General features: G+C 26.8%; 1 protein-coding gene and 1 pseudogene across 1 annotated transcript in view; both read left to right on the top strand.

Moving 5' to 3' along the window:
• Positions 1 to 14,976, top strand: part of LOC107171764 (tachykinin-like peptides receptor 99D) — a 225,646-nt gene that overhangs the window by 173,692 nt on the left and 36,978 nt on the right. The gene's annotated exons all lie outside the window — the stretch shown is intronic.
• LOC149055955 (uncharacterized) lies at positions 646 to 2,121 on the top strand (annotated as a pseudogene).

Raw genomic sequence — 14,976 nt, 5'->3', positions numbered from 1 at the left:
AATTAATCACTTTTAGATGATCTCATGAGATTGTATATTTTACAAAGATAGTACTTTTTAAATATAAATTTCAGAATAACAAGGTACTTAATTTAAAAAAAAAATCGAAGAACGGAGACCTCAGAGGAAGTACAGCAGAAGTATAAGGTTCAATTTCCACCAGGTCTCACATAGGGTGGAAAACTTTGTAATAATCTTAAAACTTGGACATTTGTACCAATTATTTATCTAAGTTTTTGACTACACCGTAAATTTTAGCTGTAAAATGCGTCTTTGCTCTTTAAAAGTATTTTGCTTTAATTTATGCATGCATACACAATTTTAAATACCTCATAACAACACTATTACCTAAAACCAAAATAATTTATATTAACACAAATTTTTACATAAATTAATAGTACCTAGGTATAAAACATAACATTATAAATTATAGTTTACACGTATAGTTAAGAATGGTGTCACGTCATTTCATCGCGGCTAAATGCATCGTGCGTCAATTCACCGTGGTCATTTTATCGCAACGTCAATTTATCGCGTTATAAATAAATTGCGCGACAATTTATCGCGTGTTATCGTTTTTATGATTTTTGAACTCTAATGATCTCTGCTAATGCTAGACTCAGTCTTATGACAACTACTGTCAAATCGTCATTTTACCCGTCGTGTATTTATCGAGTACGCTAATTTATTATTATAATAAAATATTATTCTATTATGACTTTTCAAATGCTAAAAACTGAGAAAGGGAAGGATATGCTTTGCTACGATGGCCACATTTTTTTAAAAGAAAAAGAAAATGACATGAAATCCATATGGAAATGTAATCAGTATTATAAAAATAAATGTCGCGGACGACTTCACCTAAGCGAAGGGAAAATATTAAAAAACACTGACCATAACCACGTTCCAAGTTCATCAGAAATTCAGGTAAAAAAAACACTTAATAAACTAAAAGATATAGCCAGTAATAATAGTGATATGAGTACACAATCGGTAATAGGTTCAGCACTTAATCAAATTCCTATTGAATCGTCTGGGCAGTTACCTAATATAAATATACTTAAACGTACTATTCAACGTGTACGTAAGCAAAAATTACAGTTGCCCAACGACCCGACAGACTTAAATTTTATCATACCCGATGAAATGACAAAAACCATAGATGGAAATCTTTTTTTGCAATATGATAGTGGTATTAATACTGAACGAATTTTAATTTTTTCAACAACACGTTTATTGTATCTTATGACACAATGCGACAATTGGTTTTGTGATGGCACATTTTCTAGTGCACCATCATTATTTTATCAATTATATACAATTCACGCTGTTCAGTATTCTAATGTGTTACCGTCTGTTTACATCTTATTGCCAAATAAAAAAGAAAACACCTATAAACGTATGTTTCAAGCACTAAAAACAATTGAGCCTGATCTAAGTCCTAAGATAATTATGGTCGACTTTGAAAAAGGTGCAATGAATGCAATAACTTCTGAATTTCCTGAAGCAAAACTAAAAGGTTGTTTCTTTCATTTGTCGCAATGTATTTGGTGACAAATTCAAGCCGCAGGCCTCCAAAAAAAATATATAGATGACGTAACTTTTGCGCTACAGATTCGTAAACTACCAAGCTTAGCTTATGTACCAGTAAATAAGGTTATTGAGTCTTATGAAAAATTGTTGGACACCAAATACTTTATTGAAAATGACGAACTACTATCACCAATTCTTAATTATTTTGAGGATACTTGGATAGGACGTACTGACAGGCGACAAAAAAGGCGATCCCCTACTTTTAAAATTTCGATTTGGAACTGCTATTCGTTGGTTTCTGAGGATTTACCAAGAACAAATAATGCTGTTGAAGGATGGCACAATTGTTTTACATCGATCTTAAATCAATGTCATCCAAGTATATGGAAATTTATATTAGCATTGAAAAAAGAGGAAAACACGAATAAAATAAAAATTGAACAATATATAGCTGGAGAATGTCCACCAGCAAAAAAAAAGTATCAAGATAAAGCTCAACGTCTTAAGCAAATATGCTATGATTTTGAAAATAGATCTATCGACGACTATTTACAAGGAATAGCTCATAATTTTCAATTGCAATTGTAAATTTTGTAAATAATGTATATTATGTAAACGACAAACAATATTTATTGTGATTAATGTTTTTGTGATTTTTCGTGATTATTTAAATAATAAAATATTATAAATTTATAATAAGATTTGGCGATAAATTGACGTGCGATTAATTGCGACCACGATAAATTGACATGATGCTATGAATTGACCGCGATCATTTGACGCGCGATGAATTTAGCTACGGTGAATTGACGTATATCCTTAAGAATAAAGATAACGAGAGGCCCGTTGTTTTTTTAGCAATTTGATGTATACAGCTAGTGTACTCGTATTTTCCTTAAATTAATTGTTACCTTTTCATAAGTTAAAAAAAAATTAAAATATGATAAATAATGGATTGTCTTATATTTAGATATAATATATATTAAAATTAGAATCTAGTTAAGAAATTATAGTAATAATTGTAGTGTGGATTTGTGAGAAAAAAAATAGTAAGTTACACTATACGTTAGATAAATCTCAAAAATCAAGTGGAATATGATTTTTGTGCAGTATGCTCGCGCTGTCTTTTCACACAAAAACCTTATTTAATGTAAAATAGTAACGGTTTGGTTCGTTAGACATATACGATTTTACAGATTGAGAAATGTATACATTATACATGTATTATATCTAGTATATACAATTTACATACATCAATATTCCATACATCATTTTATTAGGTACCCATTTTTCTTGAAATTTAACCATTTATACCTTAGATGTTTCTTGATATGAGTGTTACTTGAAAAAAAACTTTGGAATGGAACGTTATCAAAATAGTCGAAAAACTTCTTTCTCCGCATACATATTTTGTAAATAATTTAATAATAAATTGTTAAAGAGTAAACATTTGATTAGTTAGTTTCAGTATACCATTCGATTAAGGTGCGCGTGCCGAGGTGAAGTTTGACGCGCGGCCATATGTATAGAAAGTGAATACTACTATTACATATGGATTTATAAAGCCGGTGGAGTTTTTTGAAAAACATTAAGATCTAACAATAACGTAGTTGCTCGTATACAGTTTCACAAAGTTTGACCGGCGTGCAGTGAAGTTCACGTTTGAGGGGCGAATTATGGAGGAAGAATGGGTGGGAAAAAACCGAATTCGGTAAAATTAGTTTAGTGACACGTAATATTTTGTGCCCACAGTGTGACATCCGACGACACGTGTCCCATATCAAAACTAATTTCAATCCGACTGAGTAAGAAGACCACTAACATCAGGTATGTGCGTGTGTGTGTATAAAAAATCTTCACGTGGCCATGTGACATCTGGACCGCTACATCATTTTGACAGAAAGATGTATCTACTTAGTAATGTTGTTTGTGAGATCCACGACTACGTGTTAATCAAATCAGTTTTTTTTCCATCAGACCATGCATATAACATATAAACTATTTGAGTACGTGCCAAATTACATTTAATACATCATCTGTTAAAGCCATAAACGTGTAAATGATAAATGTATGTATATATATATATAATATATTATGATGTATGTTAATATTGAAACTAGTAATAAACTTACAAAATAAATATATAAATGGCTGCAGTGTAAACGCATAATATGATATTACATAGTTATGATACCTTGGTAATTTTGGTAAAACAAAAAAATTCAAACCTAAAATTATTACTCTAATATATATATACATTGTATTGATTGGAATAGAAATGACTTATGTTATTTTGTACCACAACACAAGTATAGGCTATAATAATTATCGAGTGAGGATAATAAATATTACCAAAGAAAATGTTTTTTAAACGATATTTTATTCAACAAAGAAAAAAACTAATTTTTAATGGCATCAAAAGAGTTGATTTAATACAACATATTTTTATTTTGGTGTAATTTATTTATCAGGCATTTAAATATAATTATTATTTTTTTTTTATTAGAATGCATTTACACGTGCGCCCCTACCAAGACCACAACCTTAATTACGTGTAATTCCACCTCTAGACTAATTAATTTTAGATTTTGAGCGGAGCGATGAATGTATTGATTTTACAATGCCGTATGTTTTTATATTTAGGTATTTATTATTTTTATTTTTTTGTATTTAATGTTTCGATTTTCAACTTCAGTAGCTTTTTCGGTTGGAAATTGAATCTAGTTGGTGCATTGGTGAGGTCAAAATTCCCAGTAGTTTTTAAAAGCGCATAGAAAAACCAAAAAAAAAATGAAGGGAAAAACGAGCTTTTTATGTAAAATCGATTTTTGACAAAATCGATTTCGGATATTGGTGTAACTCTAAAACAAATTATCGTAGATACATTCAATTTTCACTGGATGTTTATATTAAAATTTTCTATACTTCATAACATTTTCAAAATATTTAAAATCTTTTTAAGTTATTTATAAACATTTTAAATTTTCCGTTTTTCAGTTTTTTTTTCTATAAACGTCAATCAAATTGCATTCATAGAGTCAAAAATCTTGAAAATTTAATACAGGTTCTCCATAATAAGTTGATATTATATCATTTATAAAGTATCAAAAATACCGGCATACGTACTTTTTTTATAACCGTTTAATGTTCAAATTTTGACAAAATTTATGAATTATTTAGTTGTTAAAAATTTATAAAACGTTTAACTTTTATACCTAAGGATTGAAAATTTGAAACACGTAAGTAAATAATTCTGCGACAACAAAAAATCAAAAACTATACTAACATAGTTTTTTTTTTTAATAGTTATTTTAAGTTAAAATTTAGATAAATTAAATTACTAAGAATAACAATTTTACTTAAATTGTTGTAATTCAAAAATATTATTCTTGGTTATTTGAAATTTCTATTGATACTTTATATTCTAATTGTAATAGTTAATGTCATTCATTAATAACTTGTGCTTGGTAATACTGGTAAGTCTGGTAATACTTTATACTTTATAGTATATTGTATATTATACTATTAACGATTGAGTGAATCGGGTAGGTACATAATGAATCTGATTTATTTTATTTGGAATTTATTTTATAGGTACTTAAATTTTTTTTGAAACAATAGCAATATAATTAATATAATATAAGATGATAAAATATCCTAGACTGTCAAACCTTCTCCACTCAGAATATTCGTTTTTCGTGTACAATAATATTATATCATTGAATTCAAATTTAATACCATCTATTACAGTAACACTTTTGTGTCGTACTTTGCAGAATGATAGGAACAATAGTTATGTACATTTTGAACATTTTAACTCCTATGAATTATCGGCAATATATATTTGATTTTGATACATGTTTTATTCTTGAAAAAAAAACAGTAAAAAAATTTAAATGAATAACGAAGAAAGTGCATTTTTAATTATGTGTGATAGTTGTCGTAAAAATAATAATCTGTATATTATACAAAGTATTGGAACATTATAATTTTATATATATACTATATAATTGAACATTTTTTTTTCAATTATTTACGTTTAGTTTAATCAATATTCACACTACACGATAGATGATACGGGTCAATATGTGCTATGACAAAACTTTTTAACGAGCAATTATACTGTCCTAATAGCGAAATTGCTATTCGTAAATCAAAATCACTATGTCGTATTACTACTCACATGTACTAATCCTGTGTGGATATATTGAATATTATAATATATGCGCCATTACACAGTTCAAATAGGTATTTACATTGAATATTTTTTGAAACGAATTATTTTGATTTTAACTATGGTTGGATTATTTTTCAATATATATTATAATATAACACTTTGTTGTTTTCCATTTTATTGCTAAATTATATTAAAATTCCACATCGTTTTTTCTACTGCAATGAATATTATAAACCTTTTGTCAGGAGCAAATTATTTTTCAATAAATATCATCATCATTATCTATTATTAATACTTATTATTTACCATCACCAAATTCTATCCTAAAATAATAATTAGCTATGAATTGAATTGGCACAGCATATTATATTTATTTCCTTTGTCAATCTAATAGCTATTTATTGTAATAAAATAAAATGAAATCAATTTAAAAATCAGTTTAGATTATTGAAATGAAATTTTTTACTGAGTTCATGCCAAAGTAAATAGAAGTATATAATTTAATAGCGTTAATACACAAATACAATAACAAAATAATTTTTGACAATTTTTTTTTTTGCTTAAATACTCTTATACTCCTATACTTATTTTTAGTTAATTTCGATTAGTTTGATAGAACTATCAAAAAAAAAAAAAAAAAAAATTATTATATATTTTTTAAGCTGTGCTCTGATTGGTTTAACGTATATAGGTACTGTGTGGAAATACTTGTACGTACGGCGTGGCGTGTAAATTTCGCGCCAAGTTCATGTATATTTCAAAGATGTCATTTTTTAGACAAAACAAGAACTAACAACAGTTGAAATGTACAATTACACATCATTATTTACATAGGTAGCACGTAAGCACGTAGTATATTTCATTTGATGAGTACAATAATTGTGTACATACATAAGTAATAAATAAAAGTTTAACTCTAATAATTTATTTGATATTACAGTATGAAAATTCGTTAGAGTATTTTGACAGGGTCACTAACTAGATGGATTTGATTCAATTAATATCATATTTTAACATGTTTCCGATGTAAATAAATCTCCGTCCCAGGCAGTTTCCGCTACAAATGCGATGATGTCACACTGCCGGTGAATGTAATTTTAGTATCGCTATAATAATACACGTCCCATTAATATTCTTACTGTATTATGTGATAAAATATTAAGTTTATAATATAACCACACATGCACAAATAATATTTTGTATATTTTGTGTTGTGGCAATGCTTAAACAAAAAAAAAGGAGGGTAAGTCGTGGATGTCACTCTGCTGTACAGTAGGTTACAAGTGGGTTACTGTAATGGATGGAATTTATTTGAATCCAATGATATTATATCATTGTATACGAAAAACGATTCTGAGCGAAGACGGTTTATCTGTCTAGAATATATTATAGATTATTAAAATTTTTTATGAATTTCTAGTTTAAAATAATTTGCGAATTTTCGTGATTTTCGTGATTTTTACGTATGTTGTCTAAAACTCAAACTTTGAATGCTTGTAAAAAAAATTGTGACTAAGCATTTCTTTTATTTTTCACCTGCTATTGTAAAAATATGTTAGGAGCCTTATATAAAATTTTAAATTCTAAGACATAAAAGGAAAATTTTTAATGAATTTCTAGCTTAAAATAATTTGTGAATTTTCGTGATTTCTACATAATATGTTGTCAAAATTCAAAATTTGAATGCTTATAAAAAAAAAATTGTGACTATGTATTTCTTTTATTTTTCAACTTATATTGTAAAAATATGTTAGGAGCCTTGTATTAAATTTTCAAATATTAGAAATAAAAAAAAACTTTTATAAATTTATATCTAAGATAATTTGAACATAGCCGTAATTTTTACGTGGTTAGTCAAAATTTGAACTTTAAATGCTTATAAAAAAAAAAACCGTGACTATGAATTTATTTTATTTTTCAACTGCTATTGTTAAAATGTGTTAGAAGCCTTGTATTAAATTTTCAAGCTTTTCTACCGAATAAATAAATTTTTATCGATGTTTATAGAAAAAAAAAGTTGAAAAATAAAAAGGTCAGTAAACAGCTCAAAACAAATCTAAATATTTTGAAAATTTTATCAAATATAGAAAATGCTTATATTATAAACATTCAGTGAAAATTTCAAGTATCTGCGGTGATTTGTTTTAGAGTTACACCAAAATAAAGAAATCGCTAAAAGTGAAAATCCAATGTTGTAAAAATTTAAATTTCAAATGCTCATAAAAATTTAATTTGAATTTCCAGTGGACTTTTTATTTGTGATAAAGATTGAAAAACTTTTAAGGAATCTTGTATTAAATTTTCAAATCTTAGATTTAAAAAGAAATTTTTTTATGAATTTCTAGCTTAAAATATTTTGTGAATTTTTGTGATTTTTACGTATTTTGTCAAAATTCAAACTTTGAATGCTCATAAAAAAAAATTGTGACTATGAATTTCTTTTATTTTTCAACAATTATTTTTTTTTTTTTTATTTTGTAAACAATATGTTAAGAGCCTTGTATTAAATTTTCAAGCTTTTCTGCCTAACAAATAAATTTTTATCGATATTAATTTTAAAAAAACTAATAATGATCAAAAATTTCAAATGCCTATATAATAGTTTAACTTAAGTCGAAAATTTTTGAAAATTGCATGGTGGATAGAATATACTTATATAAGCATTCGGTGAAAATTGTCGAAAAATGAGTGTGCGTAAAATTTCCCGTTTTCCCTTTAATTTTTTGTTTGTTTTTCTCAATTATTTAGAAAAGTTTTAAGAATTTTTTACTTTTGACCCCCCTAAGTACCAACTAGATTCACTTTCTGATCGAACGAGGTACTGAATTCAAAAATCGAAGCATTTTTACTGCCCAAAAACGTGATGACAAACACAAAAAAAAAAAACACACATCATGGTAAATTCAATACATTCATCGCTCCGCTCAGAATCTAAAAAAGAAATATTTTTATGAACGTACTTAATTCTTTACTTATACCTACCTAGTTTTTTTTTTTTTTTTATATTACCCCTTACTTACGCTATCTATACCTAGAGATGTATAATATGATGTAATACTTTTAATGGGCGTGTTAAGTGCGATAATTAAATTATACAATTTTAAGTTAGGTGTTCAAAAGTTAAAGCCTTAATTTATTGTATTTCTTGAGGAATTAGGTCGTGCAGGCGTCCATGTTTGAGGTGGCGCTATGGAGGTGATCTGATGTTTATGTGGTACCAACTTGTTGATTTGTGGATGGACTCGAAGAAGCTCACAGCCAAGAGTTTGATATGTTCTTGAAGAGTCGGAATTTTGAGGTCATTGTGCATATTTGAGTTCCTTACAAACCATGGAGCGTTTGTTATCGTTCTTAAAATTTTGTTTTGGAATATTTGCCAGTTTTTTTAGATGAGTTTGTGCACAATTACCCCAGATGGGCAAGCGTATGTGATTAATGGACGTAGTACTTGCTTATATATAAGTACTAAGTAGGGAAAGTTTTTTTGTAGAGAAGACTTCCTGTTTAGAATAGGGAAGAGCATCCCTAGACGTTGATAGGCTTGTTGGAGTTTAGATGAGAGGTGTGGCCACCAGGTTAGTCTTTTGTCCAACGTTACTCCAAGGTACTTGACGGACGGCTTCCATGCGATTTGTTTGTTGTTAAAAGTTAGCGGTGGTGGAGTAGGAGTACGGCGTAGACTGAATCATACACTTACGCTTTTCGATGGGTTAATTGATATTTTCTAGTTCTGGCTCCAGACTGATAATGCATTTAAGTGGTTTTGTAAATGTACAGATATTACTTCCGGATTGCGAGATTCAGAGTAAATGGTAGTATCGTCCGCGAAGAGGGCTATATTTGTGTGCGGAGACTGAGGGATGTCGGATGTGTACAACCTACCTAGTTAACAGAATAAAACAAAATAGATAAATATAGTTTTAGTTTTGGTTTTTGATGGTAAACATAAGATTTAATTTATGGTTTCTAAAATTATAGATCAGTATGTAAAACCTGTGTTTTCGTTATTCGCAATCATATTGGTATTTGATAACTATTTTTTTTTTTTTTTATCAGCATTATTAAAATAACGCAATTTGTAAACAGTTCAATCATATTATAAACTTCTATACAACTATTATTATATTATATTATTATTTTCTTGATTGACTAAAAATCAATATTACAAATAAAAATAAACAATGGACACAAAATACAGATTAAAAAAACCAATGGATACTATGAAAAATGCAATAAAAAATATGTTATTGTGTCCCCAATCCTTCTGTTATTTATTTTTTGTTTTACATTTTATAATGAATAATTGACACTTTACAATCATAAATATATTACATGTTTGTTTTGATGTAACTTATAATATATTATAATGAGTAATATAATTACTTAATTATTATTATTTTGTTTTGTTTTTACCAGCATCCAATGTCCGTTTTTAAACAACTTTGATTTTAACTTAAATAATATAATCAATTTTTATTATAACTAATAATATACTATTGACATATCTACTTGTTCTTTTTTTATGTTTGTCCTTGTTAGTATTTGTAACACTGGATAATATTTATCTATATATTTTAGTAAATCATATTTTGTCTTTGAATGACTGAATAAATATTCTTTAAATTTAATTTAATAATGTTCATGAACAATGTCTAACTCAACACGTGATAATGTCAAATGAAAAATATAATTAAAAGTGTAGGTACTGCAGGTTGTTTTAATGTTAGGAATGCATACATTTTAGGTCACCTAATAACATATTCTTGATTCATTCTTATGCATGTGTCTGTAATGTTTGTATATCACGCATCGTATATTTTACTAACTTATGTCCCACCGTTAAGCAAAGCCTGCACAAACAATGTTAGAACATTTCACCGCATTTTGGAACACCTTATAATAGATATAATTAAACTTCTGGTAAATGTTTTCATCCTTTTGAAATTCTCACAGAAAAGTATTTTTAATATTTCGAATATTATACTATATCGTATCGTAATTTTGACATTAAAATACATTATTAACAGTTGCAAAAACATTTTGAAATGCATAAAAAAAAAAAAAAAAAATGGAAAAGTAGAAAAGAATGTAGCTTCTATGCCAGGCAGGTGTGGTATCGGAGAAACCTTGTCTTTGAGGAGTAAGTCGCATTAATATATGTGTTCAATTTGAATTTAATTATAAATAATTTCACGCATAAAACAATAATTTTAAGCAAAGATAGACTGTCAGCCTTTAAGTCCAAACACATTGCAGTGACGTCGGTAAAAATGCAGCTAGACACCACTATACCATCTAGACAATAGGATTTTACCGTTGCCACTGCAGTGTGTGGAAACCTTTTATGATGTATTTATATCGTTTCTATTCTACGATAGTTTATATCACTAGATAGTAGATACTATTTAATAGTTAAACGGTTGAATGAATTAAATTTTACCAAAAACATTGCATTGTTTTTATTATTGTAAATGTTATAAAATGTTATGTATAAATATTTATTGAAAAATCCAAGTATCTATGGTTATTTATTTTTTAATTAACAAAATAAAGTGATACATTTTTTCAAAAATTAGTTTTCCAAAGTTCCCCATTATTACTTAACATTAATTTTTTTTTCTTATTATTTTGAAAAGTACAAGAAATGATAACATCCCAAATGTACCAACAAGATTCACATTTCTACTAGAAAAGATACTTCAAGTTTAAACCCAAAGCATTTTTTCTACTACTAAATATCATGCACAAAAAAAAACACACACACATTATTGTAAAATCAATACATTGATTGCTCTCTTCAGAAACTAAAATAGCAAAAGTATTAGTTTTTTTACAATATAATCTGTGTTTTTGCTGTGATGGAGTATAAAATATCATTTAAAAAAGGGGTGAAATATAAAAAATAATTATGTATACTATATGATAAACACTTTTTGGTGCTCACAGTTATGTTAGTTTTATCATTTATTTTATTATTATAAAATATATATATTATAATATATTATAAAATCAATGGTTTTATGTTACTTTTATTTATTATACATTTTAGTATATTATGTTCAATCAACGTGCAATAAAAAAATTAACTTCTAAGTACTTTTCAAAACTAATTTATTTATTTCTTACAATATAAAATAGTAGGTAAGTACTTCATTACTTATTATTATATGGTTTATGCCAATTTTTTTTTTTTTGCTATGCAAGTCATTTAGGATCATAAAAACATAAACCAAACGTCTCAATCTTTTGGATTCCCTAACCTCTTAAATTCGTTAATCACTCAAATTGCTTTCACTATCCTGTGCAACCACCAATTCTGGAGTATTTCACGAGGCCAGTTTCTAGATAAGGTCATTATAGTCACATTTTTTATGATTTTTCCGTCTGCTCACCACATGTATACACTCAAGCCTATTGTCATATAACATATTTTTGATACTTGGCGTATTGTATAATTTTTCCTCTTTTAGCTGTATTTCCTTTTGATCCGCCTGGTTTATATCCTATATCAACTTTAATTATTGTTATATGCAGTCATCAACAAAATTGGAAACGTACATAATATACAGATCACTTTTAAGTGTAAACTACTATAAATTGTCTCTGTATTATGTTGTATGAAATATAAGTTCAAATGACAAGTATCATTTGTCTTATTTTTTTTTTTTTCATCAGTTAAAAATACTCAAGTGCTTTAAAAAAAAACTTTAATTGCTCTGCCAAAATTGTTGGTACTTAAAAAAAAAACCCACGAAATAAACCTTTGAAGATAATTATAAACTATGCGCTATAAAACAACACAATAAATTAATTGAACAGAGAAAATAAGATATGTAATTAATTTCATGTCTATACAATAAAAATCAATTTATAAATAGTTATAAACATTGTTATAGTTTTATGCTTAATTACTTAACAAATTTTCATCTTAACAAAAAAAAGTTTTAGGTACTGTAAACAAACCTAAAACCAAGTGAATTTATCATTACATAATATATAACAAATGTAAAAAAACGGGTAGAATACGATTGCGCGCACGTACCCTTTTGGTTTACGATTGCGCGTGTTAATTACGATTACACGATTGTGCAATATTGCAAATTTAATAACACGATGATACAAATTCTAAGATAATTAATGTCATATTTATCTGATTATCTCATCTTTTGTCGTAATGTTGAATTCCCACCATATAATCACACGAATGTAGTTGAGTTACCTACTAATATCTGCTGTAATAATATCATTTATCATCATGGAACCAGTAAACGAAGTGCGTTCTGAATGAAGAATTTTTTTTTCTAACTGAAATTTACATTTTCACTTTTAATTTAAGAACTACAAATGGCCCGAAAAATTTTCACCGTACTTTTAATGGACAGTTTTATGCATGTCATCCTGCAGTTCCAGTAGTCATTTCTGTTTTAATTCAAACGCGAGCCGAAACGTCCACAAAATTGTATTCGATCGTCTAAAAAAGTTCTATTAATAAAATAGCAAAAAAAGATAAGCTACTTAATAATAAAACTATTAGTTTATATAACAATTATAAAAATAACAAGACCCCTGACGAATTAATTATTTATTTAATTGAACTTAGCCAGCTTTTTAAACCTAAGAAATTGTAAAAATAATATAATAATCTCGTTTTATTTTTTGATTGTTGATGGTAGGTATACATTAATTAACATATTAAGGTAATTCTTATATGTATTTTATGATTTGTTCATCTATTTTATTATTAATTGCATTGAATCTGTATGAATTTGGACTAAATTATTAAAAACTCTTAGCTCAAGCAAAATTAAATTACTTACAATTTTTTTTAATACAAGCTACAAGCACTAAATTAAATTATGTCTTATTTGGCAACGTCGCATGACGTTTTACGAGCAATCGTACATACATTTCACCCAAAATGTATATTCTATTGTCCCATTAAATTTTAACCCCAAAAAAAATCACTGCATTAAAACGTGCGCAATCGTGTTATGAAAAAGGTAAAATGCGCGCAATCGTATTTTACCGAAAAAAACATATTCTGTAACTTTATATACTATATATATTATTAATAAAAATACCCCCGGCAAGAAAGGCCATAGATAAATAATTATTCTTACATAGTAGACTTGTAGACATAATTATAATGATTGAGAAATCTAAATCTAAATATTGGCTAATTAAAAATTATTAAAAAATTAGTATTTTGCAAGTATGTCTTTTTATAATTTTTATTTTGTCTTGTAGATTCGCTTAGTATACATTTTTATTTAATGATTAAATGTTTAACCTTAAACAAAAACACTATCTTTTGATAGACAAGACAATATTGTTAAAAATAATTAAAACTGAACCAATAACATTTTCAAATTTAAACCATATCGTTTTGAAATCGGAAAATCATTTTACGAATTTGTTACATATACTTGAAAAAATAAAGAAAAATGTTAGATATTTGTGTATGAATAGTTGATGAAGTATTGAAAATGGAATAAATAATCACTTATCTAGACGCTGCTAAAAGTATTTTCATTTTTTAAAAGATCATTATTAATTTAATGGTTATTAATTAATAATACCTAAAGTATTTTATTTTTCAATAATTCTGCACATAGAAAATAATAATTGAAATACAATCAAATGAAGATCATTCTTCTAAATTATATAATATTATGAAGTGTGATTTTTTGATAGGTAATTTAATAATCAATATAGATTAGGTTGGATAAGATGCTTACCAACTTTCTGTAAGATAATTTCTATGAATTACTTTAAATTATTTAGTTTATATCATGTTTTCATGCAATTTCAAATTCTTAGTTTTCCAAGAATAGATAATGAAAAAAATAATAATCATTTTTTTAAATTATTAATATTTTAACTTCTTAATCATAACCAGTTTTTACCAATACTTATTAACATTAAGCACTTTATCGTAACCATTAAATATCTTGGAAAACCTCTAAAAATCTCTGGTAGGTAAAAAATCTTTGAAAGTCTCTAATTATCTTTGAAAATCAACCGTGCTACAAAGTTGTCAATAGTTGTACCTCTAGGTTAATAACTTACAATAATATTATATAAGTTTATAACTTGAATTTCCATTAACCCTTTTGTAAACTATTCATGCATTTAACACAATTTTCGTAAATAACAATAATTTATCTTGGTTCCTAATATATTATTATTACACAAACTATACAACTCGTCGTGCTTGTCCTCATAATATACAACGCCTAACTATTTACACATACTTTTCTCAAATC

This window comes from Diuraphis noxia, unplaced genomic scaffold (assembly GCF_037042655.1).
Source record: "Diuraphis noxia isolate RWA-SAM2 unplaced genomic scaffold, SU_Dnox_SAM2 contig0004, whole genome shotgun sequence".
Lineage (NCBI taxonomy): Eukaryota > Metazoa > Arthropoda > Insecta > Hemiptera > Aphididae > Diuraphis > Diuraphis noxia.
Note: the sequence above shows the minus strand (reverse complement) of the source record. Positions and strands in the feature narration are given on the sequence as shown.